This window comes from Hippocampus zosterae, chromosome 14 (genome assembly GCF_025434085.1).
Source record: "Hippocampus zosterae strain Florida chromosome 14, ASM2543408v3, whole genome shotgun sequence".
Lineage (NCBI taxonomy): Eukaryota > Metazoa > Chordata > Actinopteri > Syngnathiformes > Syngnathidae > Hippocampus > Hippocampus zosterae.
The window spans coordinates 9,948,207-9,965,276 of record NC_067464.1 but is presented as its reverse complement, the minus strand read 5'-3'; the positions used below and the strand labels follow the sequence as shown (position 1 = coordinate 9,965,276).

The 17,070-nt window shown below is 41.3% G+C and overlaps 1 long non-coding RNA gene across 1 annotated transcript in view; it reads right to left on the bottom strand.

Moving 5' to 3' along the window:
* The window catches only part of LOC127614931 (uncharacterized), a 276,974-nt gene that overhangs the window by 35,045 nt on the left and 224,859 nt on the right, over positions 1-17,070 (bottom strand). The gene's annotated exons all lie outside the window — the stretch shown is intronic.

Below are 17,070 nucleotides of genomic sequence, written 5' to 3'. Positions count from 1 at the left end.
GATTGTATAACTTTATATATCTATCGGTCTCCATCCATCCATTTTCTGAACCGCTTTATCCTCACAAGGGTCGCAGAGAGTGATGGAGCCTATCCCAGCGGTCTTAGGGCAAAGAGGGGGACACCCTGAACCGGTTGCCAATCACAGGACACACAGAGACGAACAACCATCCACGCTCACACTCACACCTAGGGACAATTTAGAATGTTCCATAAACCTGCCATGCATGTTTTTGGAAAAGCCCACGCAGGCCTGGATGGAGAACATGCAAACTCCACACAGGGAGGCCAGAGCTGGAATTGAAGTTGACCTGCTAACCACTGGACTACAGGGCCGCCAAAGCCTTCATAGATGAAAAAAAAACTAATATATATATATATATATATATTTTACAAATTCAAGACATTAAAAAAACACATTTATTAAAAATATAAAAAGTAAGTACAATTACATGGCCTTAGTGTAGTTTAAAAAAATTATACGACGTACTAACACGACAGTCACACCAGCAACCTAAATTTCCCGCAGCACTGATTGAACAAGCAATGTAATGTGATCATCTGCACCCAGTGATGACCAAGCAGGCATGTCATAACTAATGTTGAGTTGGGTGTGTCTGTATCTCCATGGCAGTGGCTCCATTGAATCCCTGAGACCGATTCACCGAACCCCTGGGGTTCGATTGAGCCCTGGTTAAGAACCACTGGTCTATACAATATGTGTTCATGATAGCCTTTGGAGGAAAAGGTTCCCGAGCCCCAGTAACATAAAGAGCCACCTTTCCCTTTCCTGTTGTATGCAACTGCACAATGATTCCCACTGTCAGAGCTGATGCCCAAATTACATGGTTGTTAGTGTAGAAAGCGCATGCCATTTGGCCAAAGCGCTTGCATGTAGGGCTGGAAAATTGCCCATTACTTGTGGCATATCTTACATAAAAAAAGAAAAACAAATCAAATAGTCCAAGTGAATAATTGTGTGAATTTCAGTTATAGGCATATCAGAATGATGCAAATCACGTTGCTCTTGTCTTGAGTTGAGTATGATTGTGTCAAAAGCAGCAGGCAGACATCCATCGTAATAATTAGCATCATTATTTCAATCAGGGAGAAATGTCAACACAATGCTATCTGGCAAATGACAAAAGGCTTGTGATGCTCTTACTTTGACAGCTATGAGAAAGCGGACACCATTATTTTTATTTTTAGTTTGCCTCTCCCGGTGAATGCGTCAAGCAGCTTAGCACAATTGATTTTGGTTGCAACTGCGAGCTTACGCATCTGATTTGATATTGATCTGTTGTGTGAGCGCTTTCATACATTTTTACCCAGGACAAAGAAAAAAAAATACGGCTTTGGTGTTCCTTGAACAATATTTTTCCCAGCACTATTGTTCAACTACATTTTACATAGGTCCTGGAGGGCCGCTGTCCTGCATGTTTTCCAATTATCCCTTTTGCAACACACCTGATTCAAATGATCAGATCATCAGCAACCTCTGCGCAAGCCTGACATTGAACTTGTTCATTTGAATCAGGTGTGTTGCAACAGGGAGACTTGGAATACATGCAGGACAGCGGCCCTACAGGACCCCAGTTTGACACCTATGAACTACATGATCGTTCTTGGAGACTAATACTCGAAATAGTGTTTCCACTCTGTATGTGACCTAATGACACTCTAAGGTAGGCGGGCTGTCTCTGATGTGTGTGCGTGATGAAGGGGGGGGGTGTTGTGAGAAGGCGTGTTGAAGAGGGAAAAGATGCCGCCACTGTGACCTGCTGCCTCAGCAGATGGAAATCAAGTTCGCTTTAAAAACTGAAATTTGCTCACCACCAGAAGAGCCAAAAACGTTATCAGGTGTTATCTCAAGTGAGGTACAAATTATTAACAGAGAAACAGCCTGAGATTGTTAAGTCAGATCCGCACGTACCGATAATCAGGCCTAGTTTGCATATTTTTCCTGTCTTCTGGTCAGCAAAGGCACAATATCTAAAGACTATCCTGAGAGATTACACTATGGTGTATTGTGTGTTCATTGTGACTTGCGTAAAAATGGTTAGGGACAGACAATCGAAAATTTAAATGCTGTTCAAGGTTTCCGCTCACAAATCCTTCTGTGTGTCGTCAACACAAATTCAGCTGAACTTCTGATTGTGACGCAAAATGGAGCAATCGGCAATAAGCAAGCGCCCTCTGGCACAATACACAGAGAAGTGTTTGCACCCCCAGTGTAGTGACCAGGTAAGCTAACTATTAGGCTAGCTTCTTCTATTTCTTTGTATACATTTTTTGTAGTAGCCTGTGGTAATTTGTTGCCGCTTACAGGTCAGTCTTGGGACTATGACGATGTAAACAAAAGTTCCATTAAGTACAAAAAGATATTTTTTTAAAAGAGTTTGTGAGTTATTTACTTTTGCAAGAGAACTGCAGTGTTTTGTCATTTTGGCAAAAGGTTTTCGTATTTGTGCAAAGAGTTCCGCAAAAATAGCCAATACAGTAATTTGGAAAAAAATGTGCTTAACCATCAGGAAAAAAAAAGATGTAGTATTAACATTGCAAATTTTTTTGCGCGACGGCCTGATAGTCGAGTGGTTAGCTTGTCAACTTCATAGCGCAGAGGTCGTGGGTTCGATTCCGGCTCCGGCCTTCCTGTGTGGAGTTTGCATGTTCTACCTGTGCGTGGGTTTTCTCTAGGCATTCCAGTTTCCTCCCACATTCCAAAAACATGCTTGGCAGGCTTTAAACACTCGAAATTGTGCCTCGGTGTGAGTGGGAGCGTGGATGGTTGTTCCTCTCTCTGTGCCCTGCGATTGGCTGGCAACCAGTACAACAGAACCGCTATTAACTAATCTAACCATCTATCTAAGAGCAAAATGGTGGATTTTCTCACCCCGTAGAGTGACCAGCAATCCCCTTCATGCACCGTTTTGTCACATTAAGATTAAGTTTATCTGAGCTGAACACGGGGTTGATCACAAAGACTTAGCATGCGGTTCAGTGGACGCTCTCTCGCAGAAACGTTATGCAAATGAGTGCTGCAGGCGCACACACACGCAAGCTCTAAATCAAGCTCATCCTTCACATATTTGGGATAATATTGGTACAAGAAGCGCCCCCTTCTAGTTCCACATGATCTCCATGTTTGCCTGTAATGAAATAAACTCATGAGATGATGATGATGAAACTCAGCACAAGTGGGGATGTGAGCGTGCGAGCCCCGATGGCCTACAAGAGTCGTCCTCACCGAGTCAGTGCCACGGTGTAATTTATTTGGCCGGGGCGCAGGTGCAAAGCTTCCCAGACTGACAAGAAACCCAAACGGGTCTGACGAGAGTGACGCAAGCGTGGCTTTACCTGGAACCACTTGTCTCTTTCCTGTCAGCTGGATGACGATGTGAAATGGAGTGTTTTTTGTTTTTTGTTTTTTTTTTAGACTTTCATATCACTGTTGTTTAGCGATGTGCTACTTTTTGACTTAGCCACCGTTCAGGAAACCTTGATTCATAAGAATTGAGGAATACCTATTGTGTTGATACGGTATTAGCGTTTCCCCACAACTGTTAACTTTTTCTTCTTCAAACATTCCAACTCGTATCAAGACATATAAACAGATTTTTTTTTGTGTGTGCAAATACTTCCCTCCAAATTTTGCTTCTGTTGATTACGAATTTCTCCTTTGGGAGACAAATAAAGCTTTCCTTATCTTCTTATCTTAAATAAATGTATCACCCATTTGCTTGCAGTTCAGGCCTTCTCTGCCGACCCAAAGACTATCAGAAGAACGGACCTCCATTTACAGTTTACACATGAAGAGGCGATCATTTCTTTCCAACCGTTGTATTCATTCCACAAAGTGAGTCTTGGCTGTGCAGCTTCCACTCCGATCAGCTTCCATGTATTGCCAGGTACATATAACCTGTCCAACGCCTTCAGAATGCAGTGAGTTGCCATCAAACACACGTACAGTCCAATTAAATGTTTCAGATCATCTAACAAATTGAAATATTAGTCAAAGATAAGACAAGTAAACACAAAATGCAGTTTTTAAATGAAAGTTTTTATCATTCAAGGGAAAACAAAATCCTTGACACATGAAATTAAAAATGATGTCTGCGTATGGAAATATAACGCACAACATATTTCATTGTAATACTTGTCGGGTTCGACTCAAATGCGGTCCTCCAAAAAGCAATCACAGCCATCTGTGCTGGAAAATGCATCCGTGGCTGCGGTGCATAAACATCTCTTTAGGCCGCCAGCTGCCAGCCATCGGGTGAAAATTGGCAAAGCGTGAGGATACTTGTACATTACACCTACAATCCCCTCCCCGCCATTAAACACAACCACACACTTCTTATCACTTCTCAGCTTGGGGCGTAATTAACTGCAGGCTGTCGCATACGTGCCCCAAACTTCAATCCGCCCTAGATATTATCCCCTGCCGTCGCAGCCCTGCATTCCAGCTCATCCCGGAAACGGCTTTCTTATCTTCACGGCCCGACTCGTGCTGTTATGAATATTTCTCTGCTTTATTCATTTTGTCTGCATACAGGAGGCTCTGTGTTGGTGTACTCCCGTCTAGAAACTCTGGACATATACATTCTGCCCACTTATTTTCTTATGGAAGGCACACGAGTGCCGTGTTTATGTGGAGCTGTCCCAAACCATAAGTGAATGAAGTTCCTGCCTCGGGTGGATTAAAGCAAATAATAATTTTCAGCTTTTGCACATTTTAAGACGCATTCTCAACTTAATATTTATTTAAAATAATTATTTATGACATTGTTTCATTTAGCTCTCTATTCAGTGACATAATTCCTTATTTAGTTGAGGACCATATAATTTTTTTTGTACGTGTTCATATCAAGGTTATTATAGTTTAAATTTTTTAAAAATTGTATTTAGTTTTGATTCTTATTTTCTAAAGTTCAGTCCAATCCATTTTTATTTTTTTGTATGAATATGCTGTGTTTTAAATAATTTTTAAAATGAGTTTTAGTATTATTTTTATTATTTTTTTAAATATAAAGTATTTTTGGAGGGCAAGGTAAAACAAAAGTCACAAAATATTGTGGAATAAAGTAAAGGAAATTACAATTCTCCGACAACTGTCTGACCTCCCTTCTTCTGTGCATCCGGACAGCAATATTGAAATAAATTAAAATTAAAACCTCATTACCGTATATTAATTGACGAGGATGAAAACAAAGAATATTTTTGGTTAGTTTTATCAACCTAAGGCGTAGTTTCACTTAGCTTTTGTGTTTGAAAACCATAATTTTTAAATTTCATAAACAAAAAACATTTTTTCACCTTACTTTTACTTATCCATTAATTTTCACAAACTACACGTGACATACATCTGTCAAATTATATTTTCGTCATTCCAGTTGCACTACAAATGATATCACATTGCTGTTTCCGTTTATCTGAGCTCTGTGTTTATGCCATGCGGTCGTCATCACTGTACACCGTGTGGTCTTAACAAGTTAGCCCTCAGCTCATTAGTGTGCACCAGCTTTGCCTTTGCACAGGTTCAAATCCCCGCTGTCAAACTGTCAGTCAGGTCAAAGGGCCACAACCACCAGAGTTGGGAATGCATTGTTAAATCCTGTTTGATTAATGGCATGTCACACGGCAACACCTGTTCCCACATAAAAATCACAGCGCTGAATGTATTTGTTCTCAGATTATTCCCTCTTTTCTCCCCAAAGCGCTGTGGTGGAAATCTTGCCTTACTTTAATGTGAGGAAGGGGGATGAGTGTTGAAGTGAGGCAGTTTCAGTTATTTTTCCTGACGTATGTGAGTGTTCTGAGTCTGGGCCTTAGCACCTCTTGTTCACTTTGTTGAAAGGTGAATCTCACTTTTGGCCTTTTCCCAAACCGAACAGAGGGTTGCTTTTAGTTCATTTACATTTTTGTTTGGTGGAGTGCTATGAGAGACCAGTTCAGGGTGTAGTTTCGCCCGAAGTCAGCTAGGCTAGGCTCCAGCACTTGATGCGGCCGTGTTCTGCATAAGTGAAAGTGTTGAAAATGGATGGTTGTGGCATGAGATTTTTTTAATGTAAAATGGGTGGGTGACTTGGCTGATTTAACGTTTAGATCAGGGGTGCCCAAACTGTTTGGATCGAAGATCTACTTTTCGATCAACTAACCTCACGGGATCTACCCTTAACGGCGCGCGCACACACACACACACACACACACACAAATTTAAGATTTACCTGCTTTATTTTATTTTTTAAATATTTTCTTTTTGTGAAAATGAGACTGATAAGATGATTAGTGTGCAGTGTATATTAACACAAATAATATATTACTAACATGTACAAAGACACACAAATGATTGTTTGTTTTTTTTCTTCTCGACACTCCTCGGATCTACTTGGGACCTGTCTTAGATCTACCGGTAGATCAGGATCTACCTAATGGGCACTCCTGGTTTAGATGTTAGCTGTTCTTTAAAATCAGTTGGTGACAAACTCATTTTTTGTTTCAGGCACTATTGTATTATGGTTTCCCCTTTGGCGGCCATTACAATTGTGAACTCATTCAAAAAGTAATCACGTCATCCACTTAATAACAATTGCTTTGAAATCCACACCATGGAAAACAGTTTGTTCACCTACCGTTCAATTTATTTCCCAAGTGGTTTCATCTTCCGAACCGCTTGATCCTCACTAGGGTCGCGGGGGGTGCTGGAGCCTATCCCAGCTGTCTCCGGGCAGTAGGCGGGGGACACCCTGAATCGGTTGCCAGCCAATCACAGGGCACAATCACAGACGAACAACCATCCACGCTTACACTCACACTCACACCTAGGGACAATTTAGAGTGTTCAATCAGCCTGCCACGCATGTTTTTTTTGGAATGTGGGAGGAAACCGGAACACCCGGAGAAAACCCACGCAGGCCCGGGGAGAACATGCAAACTCCACACAGGGAGGCCGGAGCTGGAATCGAACCCCGTACCTCTGCACTGTGAAGCCGACGTGCTAACCGCTGGACCGCCCTCCCAAGTGGTTTGTTAACAAAAAAAAAATGCTTGTAATCTCTCAACGTTGTCAAAAGCGAGCAAGAAGTGTGAAGTTAAATGCATTTGATTTCCTTTCACAGACCACATAAAATAAATGGTGGGCCATATCTGTACTTTAAATGTACATGTCTTGAGAACCCCCCCTCCCCCCAAAAAAAGAAAAGGCACCCCATTACAAGACAATAAGCATCACCACCATGTTCATTCAAACTGAGTGGCTCTTGTAATTGTTCCCATCAGTCGCAATCATTTTGCGTTGTTGGTGCGCATCAGCGAAAAAGGAGCACGGGAGGAATATTGAACGGTGTTCATTATGCGGGGAGCACGATGAATCTGTGGCAATCACATTAGCAGATAAACAGTGAGGGCCAAGCGAGATACCTACAAGTTCCCCCGGGAGCGCTTCCAATTAACACTCTGGCTTCCTCTTGATGTGGAAGGACCTGCGGCAAAGCAAAACTAATTCATCCTTGTCATGTTTTTTATTTTCCTCTTCGTTTATTAAGAAACACAGTCAATCGTGCAATTTAATTTGTATTGACACTTTAATAAGCGTTATTGTTTTCCCAGAGTCACTGAATGTCATATCCGTCGATAACATCATCGTCATTTGATTTGAGTGATTTTCTTGTGATAAATTCTTCATTGTTAAAAGAATGACTGATGTCTAGACGCTTCCTCTCTCACTCTCTGCAGGCCTTTTCAGTGCCACCATCCACCATGTTTTATTTAACAGAAGCTTGTGGCAATTATCAGTTCTGAATGCCTTTTTTCTTCGGCTGGAGGTTTTGGGTTGATGGTTGTGTTTGAAGGTTGCGTTTGTTGTTAAATTTATGGATGAGGTCAAAATCGGGGTTAGTTTTAAGGTTCGGAGTTGAAGCTGGAGTTGTCAAAGTTGAGATTAATTTGGGATGAGGGTAAGGTTTAGGATAGTTTTGGATATGGTAGCTGTTACCATTATGGGAGAGTGAGTGGTTGGGATTAGTGTTAAATTTTGCGATTCAGGTTAGTGATTAGAATTGGGGTATAGTGTCAGTATAAATTCGGTAGTGTTTAGCACTTCGGCTAAAAGTGTTGCTCCTCCTCACCTCAATGAGCTGTTTTTAGCCACCAAACATCATGAAAACTAAGCACAAATGAAAACGGTATCAATTTCAGTGAAGTATACAACTGGTCTTCTCAAGCACACAAATCAAAATTTCAAGACTGGATCTATTTCTTTATTCTGTTGCTAACATTCAAAGGTCTGAACCTGTGATTGCGGATTTGTTTCCCTTCCTTGTGTACTCAAGCTGTATGTACAGTACAAAGAGTGCCTATGCACAAAATTGTTCATGTTGTGATATATATCAAGAGTGAAATGACCGTGGCAATGCGCAGTGCTTCACGGCAAATGCTTGCCTGCATGTTTATCTTGTTTTAGAGCCTTTGGAGAAACGTACGGATGATGTTGTCGGGCAGTGCATGTCAAGTTGCGAACGACCAGTTTCAATGCCCCTAAATATATAAATATATAATTTTTTTGGGGTCGAGTGATGGGATGAGATTCAGGCATCAATTTTTGTTTTTGTGATTGCCACCATTTCTGAATTTGGCCTTTGAGATGAATGCATCTGGATTTTTTTTTTTTTGTGTGCGTGCAATTTTTTCTGTTGTGTCTGTACACGTCTTTTGGTATGAAATCCACACAAGTACATGAGGCCCCAGGAACCCAATTCTGTAACATGGCCTCAAAAGAGATTAGTTAATAAACCTTTTTGACATAAAGATGAGAACATAAGTGTGCATCTCATTCACATTAAAATTAGTGAAACGTTAAGGGTTATATTTGGAATTACTGATCCAGTTTTAGTGTTCAAGCTTGTGTTCAATGCTAAGGTTTCCTGGTAAGGTAGGGTTAGTTCAAAGTATTGTAGTAGTATTTATTTTACTGTAGTGTTAAAAATGGGGATTAGAGTTCAAGTAGGCGATTTGGGTTTGATGTCGGGTTTTATTGTAGTTAATAATGATTTATTATCCAGTGAGGCTGGGTTTAGCTACGAGGTTATGTGTGAAGGACACACATTTCGATATGTTTCCCAATGTATTTGTATACCTCTGCAAAATACAAGCATATTTATATACTGTATTTCGAACTGTGTATTTTCTCTGTGAGGTAGACGTCAGCTCTGCTTAACACACTTGGCTGTACTCCTTCTCACGCTCGCTCTACAAGGTTGATGTTAATGGAGCAGACAGCATCCTTGCCACGACTGTCAAACAAAGGAAGGGCTCGTCCGCCTGCGGGGATGCTCTGTGACGCGAGGTTTTCTTATTTTAGAGACAATTGCCGCTTTTCAACATTGCGAGCTTGAGCTCTTGAATCAAATCCACATGATGCCCCTTGCATTAACCACACGGGCCCTCCTGATTTTCTTCTGAAAATTGCCAATAGTCTGCCAGGACAGAAAAAAAACCCAATGCTGCGCGAGTGGGGTGGCAAAAAGCTTTTTGGAATCGGTTGCAGCTACATCAAATAATTGTATTCAGTTTACGCTGAAATGCTTGAATAGAAAAGCACTCAAACAGTGCGACCCCATATCCCAACCCCCCCCCCGCTCCCCCCCTCGCACTCCATCCCCTGACGATGTAGGGCGAGGTGTTAATATATTCAAGCTAAAAAAACAAAAACAAGCCAACCAAAAAACAAGACTGCACCGTCGTGACGCCACTGGCAGCGTTGGCACACATGCACATGATCTCGGAGTCCTCGGGGCGAGACTGGTGATGCATTTTAGCCGGCTACCCTTTCCAAGCATGAAATGCTGACAGCAGGCGGCAAGAGGCTCAAATTGACACCGTGTCAGCTTCCTTCGGCAGGGCGGAACCTTCATGTTTAAAATCACACTCATCAACACCTTGTCAGTCTTCTGTGTTTTGGAACGGACTGAAAATTAACTGTTTCTCGGCAGACAGAAAAGCCGAAGGAAACTGATGTGGAAAGTGGAGGAAAACAATTTTGTAGAATTATCTGGATGGAATTTTGTTACTCTTTGATTTGTAAATAGTTTGTGTCTGCATATCTACAAAATGTTGATGGGAAAAACGGGTGATGAAGAGACAAACTTTCATAACATGTTTAAATGTCCATTTATTTGTTTAAAATTCATTTTATCTTCATCAAATGATGTCCTGTACTGTATTTTCTATTTTGCTTTAATTTGGATATTTCATGATTTGATTTTTACAAAATGAAATAACATCACTATCGATTCATATTCTCAATTTATTGTCCCTATTTTTAACTTGCACATGAGTAGTATTATATTAGTTATTTATTTATATCTAGTTCATTTTGTTTTTCTATATATTTTTTAAACGATGCATATATTCAATTAAATGATGTTTATTTGTGTTAAACGTGATGCTCTATCCTTTGGGGGGAAAAGTGCAATTTTTTTCAATAGCTTTTATAAAAATTTGGTATTGTTTCATTTACTTTATTTTATTATCTATCGTTGTCAATCCGGACTTGCGGAAGTCCAAATGAGTCATCTGTAATCAAGGACATTTTCCCATTGGGCAAATCCTTCACTGAAACAAAGGGGTGACTCACCCAACCCCTCCCTCCCCTTCCCTGCCATATCATTTAATTGATGAACAATAGAGAGTGACGGACATGGTCGGTGGTGCGTAAAAACTCGCTGACGGACAGGTCACGTAAGGCGGCTGACTAGCTGAGTGCTGTTCAACATGTCTCCCCCCTTGAGCGTGACAGCTGCCCCCAATTAACCTCCAACACGCACACACACACACGTACACTTGCTCACTCCCACGCACAGTCGTGTCTTTATTAATTCTATTCGCAATGTTCCAGAGGGGCAGCTCATTTGCATGTTCTACAAACGGCATACATACAATACATGATGTATCTCTGTGCATACCGATCCATGTTCACTGCCATTTCACAGAGGGGGTTTGGGTCCCTCTAGCGTGCTTCCAGAGTGATGGCCAACCCGCTGGCCATCACTCTGGTGAATCCCGCCGGTGTCACATGCACTCTCATCATAAGCACGGCCTCCCTTTGAACTTTTTATTGAAACAATGGCAGCGCATCACTTCCCTCTTGTGCGGTATTAGCATGCAAACAATGGGAGAAGTCAAAGATTTTTGTCTTGATAAATTTCAATGCTAACATTTCATGTGAGGATGGGTTGCAAGGCAAGACAGCTTGATTTATGTACCCCATTTCAGACACAAGGAAATTGAATGTGCTTCACACAAGCAAAGACACAACACCTAAAGGCATTTACAAACACAACAAGTTAATGCCATTTTATTGGAGATAAAAGGATGGTTACGTTTCTTCTGGTCATGTTGGAGCAGGCAACTCTTCAGGATGGATATGTTTTTCAGCGGATGAAAGGCTGTTTTAGTGATTGATTTGATATGATTGCTGAAAGTCTGGTATTTCAGCACTTCAGACTCGGTCTTTTCTTGCTAAAGGCAGTGAGTGACTCTGGGTGTTTTCTAAACAGTTCATTGTCATTTGTTGACAGGGTTTATGACGAGGAAGATTATAGAGTAGACCAGCAGATGGGGCTACATGCTTCAGAAAACCCATCCAACAATTTTTCTACACGGATACTGAGGGTCCACCTCCAAACCAGATCTATGACAAAAATGCCTTGCAAGGTTAAACTGCCGCTATGATAAAACCGTCATTAACTAGACGAAAAATGTTTATTGGATCATTTTAGTATTTGTCGCAGATGATCATGTATAAAAACGAACAAAAAAGTATCCCTGTCCAATAGTAAATTAAAAAACAATACAGATTCCACTGTCATACTCTAATTTGATATCAAAAGACTAAAATACAGTTTCCTCATCAAAGATAATGCCTGGGCATGCCATACTGCCCAGGTGTCAAAGTCAAGGCCAGATTCCGCCCGCCACATCATTTTATGTGGCCTGCAGGAACAAATCATGTATGTCAACTTTCATGATCCTTGCTGATATCTGTACCGAAATGTCAAATTGTCATTGGAAAGAAATAATGTTGAGATTTTATATCAGCCCTCCGAGCGAAGCTGTAACTCCGGAGTGGCCCGCGACAAAAAGTGAGTTTGACACCCCTGCCATACAGGATCAGGAACAGTAAAGCCAACTGCACCAAAATCTGTACTCAATAGTGTGATAGTGATTTAATATGCAATTTGTTTTTTTAAAAAACATACTTTTTAACAAATGCAAGCAATAAATGGGTCTGTATTGCAACAAACAATATCAGATTTCGTATACATAAATGTTATAAAATGGAGCAGAGTTTTCGCCCCAAAAACTGTAAAAGACTTTGCTGCTTAAAAATTGTATTCCACTCCATTGCAATTCACATGAATTAATTGTTCAGCCCGACGGCTGAAGGTGCCTTCCACAGTGATGGAATGATGATCACATGCCATTGCAACCCATGTAGGTTGTTTCAGTGGCAAACCAGTGAACAATGATGAAAAGATTATACGGCAGTCAAACCTACTGGCAGAGGATGCAGCAAGAGCAATGAAAACAATTGCAATGATGAAAAGCCACCTGATTCGCTTGGATATTTTTTGTGTGTGGGAAAAAAAAGTTAATTTTTTTGTAAACCCATTTGCTGATGCCAACCTGATAATTATATTTTCCCAGCGAACAGTTCTGGTGGTACCCCGCCTGTCGACCCAAAGTCATCTGTCTAGATTCCAGCTCATTTGTGATCCTAATAATGACAAGAAAATAGATCCTTGACTGGATATGACTGTTGTCATAGTTACATTAAGTTACTTAAAGTTCAGTCCACAGTAAGGGGGAAAAAAAAAAATCAAATAGAGGAGAGTGCATTCAATCTATTATTATGTTAAATAGAAGGCCTTCCATCACCATCCAAAAACGTTCCTCAATTGTTGCCATGGAGACCTCGGTGGTCATCTTACGAGTGAACTTTAAATAACAAGAGCACCCTTTCTTTTTCCTCCCAAAGGAGCAAATTCCTCTACTCTCCTCCAGTTTCTCATTCTCCACACATACAATTCACACATTTGGAAACATTCGAGTGAATGGCCGCAGGCAGTAGTAAATCCCCTCAAGACACACTGAAAATAACCATTGTTTGTGTGTGTGTGTTGTACTCGCTCTCTAAATTTCTAAACACAATTTTGTTATGTCCGCTGAAAAGCATGCTTTGCCACTTTTTGGCCATCCATCAGGATGAGACAATGCCATCACTTAGACATCTATATAATATGAAAGGTACTCCTTCTCCTTCACTCCACATCAAGCACTCAAAATGACGCCCGCCTGTGCAGATTTGGAGTTCTTTCCACACGCGGCTGAGCTAAAGGAGTGTTTTACAAACTGAAGGCGAAGGTCGAGGCTTGCTTTAGGACTGCTACCATGGTGACCGGTTGCCAACCAAGTGTACGGCTCATACCGTCATGTGTCATTTTTGTGTTTAGGTCCGCGCAGTGTTGTCTGGTACTGTACAGCCAACCAAGGAACATGATGATCGTAGGGCAGACATTCAGCTTGGATTGAAGAAGAATCACAAACAGGCTGATGGCATGGTAGAATGCCAGCCATTTTAGCTACCGTTCGTCCCATCCTCCATAATTGTCTTGTACCAATTCCAACATTCTGACTGGCAAAGCTGTATGAAATTAACAGAAAAGCCTGTGATTTCAATGCTGCGTAAAATAAGCGTCATCATCAACATCTTTATTGTCACGGTTGATCTGTTTGGGACCAACAGGTGTCTCTGTCGGACTCCTCCTACAGCGGCACACCTGTTGGTCATCATGTCATGAGTAGGTTTTCTGTGTGTTGGGTCATTGTTTCTGTTGCTGCCACTGCTTCTGTTGGTTAGTGTTCTGCCATGGATTTTTGTTTGTTACTTTGTTGTTTTCAGGACTTTGTTCGTTCTGGATTTAGTTTTCTCAATTTTTGTTCACACAGTTTGTCAAGTTGACGCTGCCTCTCCCTCTTGGCTGCTTTTTGGGGTCCTCCACCACCACGATCGAGGTGTTAGACGCTGTTGTGGTTTGGAATGAAAACACACTTGGGCCAAGAAAGAACACGTTTAATTTTAGTAAGAATTTAAATAAAGGTTCATGCGTGACATTTTAGAAATAATACTTTAATAATGTCATCATCAAATATGATTAAAAAAAATATTTCCATCTTTCGAGAGCGATCTCAAATTAAAATTTGCATTCAATTAACATGGCCTCTTCTGTTTGGAGCCAAGGAGCGCACGCCATTAATTAACATGTACACAGTGGACACACACTGAGGAATATGCTATAGGAGCCTGTTGCATAAGAATACTTATTCTAGCCATGTTTTTTCCCGATTTACTTGGTGTCCACTCGTCACCATTCCTCTTTCTCCTCCTCCTCCTCCTCGGCTGTGCAGGCAATGAAGAAGCCCAGATGTACACCCTGAGGGTGGCCAAGGCTCTGCCTATAGCAGCTGTAGATGTGGCGTGCGGCCTACATCTGCTGTGCAAAGGGAGAGAGGACTTTTTGCCGTGGCCAAACAGAAGTAAAAGAACAGACAAAAACACATGACACAACAACTTACTACACGACATATAAAGCAATAATAAGGAAAAGGAAAAAGTCATTTCATGACAGGAGTTTTTAGGAATGTGCATTTATATGCCACTGCATCGCAATCCAAATGATGCTTTTGATCTTCCATTTAAGAGGTTCCACAAAAACATGACATTCAGCGCTCTGGTGTGAAAGCCATTTTAAGCAGAGAACTCCAATTTTCAAGGGGTCAAAAGTAAGCGGCATTTGACAGTTATAAGTGAAACCCTCAATTTTAAGTCGAGTCTGTTAGCAAGCCAATATTTCTTTTTTCATTCAAGAAAGCTGCCCCTCATCCTGCACTTTTGAACTTGAAGGCACTGACATTGAATAATCTTCAATGGCAGAGTCAATACTGAATGCTTTTCATGAATAAAGTGAAAATTTAAGGTCATTGACGCAAAACATTTTCAGTATTGGAGTATTGAACATTTTTACAGACCAGACATACGATGGAGAAGACAGGAGATTGTGAAACATACTGGTCCTTAAAAGCCACTCGATTTGAAATTACTGCAGCACCTTGAATTGCTTTCTCCCTCTTGGCAGCCTCCCTGACCAGCTATGATGTCGCCTTTTCATCAGTTTTGGAGGGATTTCCAGTTCTTGGTCATGTTACTGTTTTTCTTCAATTAACAATGACTGTCTTCACAGTGTTCTGAATTTAAGAGAATTCACCCCCCCCCCCCTGTGTGGCATTTAACATCTCAGATATATTAATATTTTTATTCTTTTATAATAATGAATGCGTTGATGTAGTCAGTGTCTGTTACACAATTATGAGGTTTATAGAGCCTTGCTCTTTTGTTCTTTTTTGGTGTTTTTGTCTTTTGTTTTGTCACATGTTGTTTGTTGTTTCATCGTGTGGACCTGATATGGTCCACAATATCAGGTGGACCATATCAGGTATTTCAGCGTATAAAAAAATGCTGAAATATGGATATTTCAGCATTTTTTGGCCACGACATTCGTCAAAGGAGAAGTATCTGTGCTTGGTGGTTGCGCCTTCTCGGCAGCACGCCTGTACCAGCACAGATTTTGGTTGGGAGGAATGTCGGCGCCATTGACTGTCGGTGCTGGACAAACCTGGGGCGCTTGTGTTTTTTGCGCCAGTAATGGGGAGCATTTTTCACAACCCCGTTTTGTTCAGTGGATATGTCTGCACTGTTGGACAGTCGGTGTTGGTGCGGCTGGATGGATGGCTGCTGAAGTTGAGGATGAGGAGAGAGGAGCGTTGGCGCAGAGCGCCGATGCTATTTGGAACCGAGAGTCGCCACTTGGAATTTAAATGGATTTCCATGGGACAGGAGAAGTGAACCAATCTCTTTTTTCCTCAATGGATGATACAGCTTCTTGTTGACTTTGAAACTTAGCTTGTAGCCGACGTGTGCACATTTTGAGCATGACGTCTCTGATGCACTGGTTAAAAGACACTTTGATTCTCTCCTCTTTCATCTCAAACTGCTTCAAACAACAAAGCGTGTGATGGAAAAGTGGTTAGGACTGCACGACTGTCCATATTTTATGTTATGCGTTGTGTTTATTATTTTACTTTATTAACTGTTTTGTTAAGCGCTTTGTTACAGCTGCCGCTGTTGTGAAAGCGCTATATAAATCAGCATGTATTGTATTGTACTCCAACTTGCTCTCATTTCCCAAATACACGCATGTTAAGTGAAATGAAGACTCTGGGCTCAATTTTCATATCAAACACAAGTCTGGCACGAGGCATGGTCTAAATCTGCACAGAGGCAGGTGAGACTGGGTTTTGGTATTTTTGCACCTACAGGCAGCTCAAAAATGGGCGTTTTGTGCCATTGCAGCCCGACTGGATTCACTGCCAGTAAAAGGAGCTCCTCTTATTCCCTTTAAAATCGGTGTGCGAGAGGCTCAGTCCTTGACATGATGGAAGAAGTTAGGAAGGATCAATGGAACAATCACAAGTATATTCATAAGAAACTGCAATCAGATTGATCTAAATCTGGTCAGGGTGATCACATATTTGGGTTGTGAAGTGTGATATTTGGAAACTGACCTCCAACCTGATTGTTTGCGTCTGTGTGTAAATGTTTCAGAGGGTTTCATGGTTTCATGCACATCTTTATTATGAATCAAAAGTGACGCAATACACCAGACAACATACACAAAGCCCCCATTCTGTCTGCCTGCACCTCGGTCAAATTCACCAGAATCACGTTAGACTTCCTGAGCCAATTGACCTGGTTGCAGCTGCGGTAAACTTTTGATGAATTACAGCCACCAAATTGTCAGGTGTGTGAAGAGCATGTCCAAAGGAAACGCCATTGGTGTGCCAGAACGCTCACGGCACAGAGCCGTCTGCCAAAATCCCAAACAGGCAAAACAAGCCTTGCACCAGCATAAAAATTGGTAGTGGTAGTATCTACAATTGACTGCCAACCAGTCCA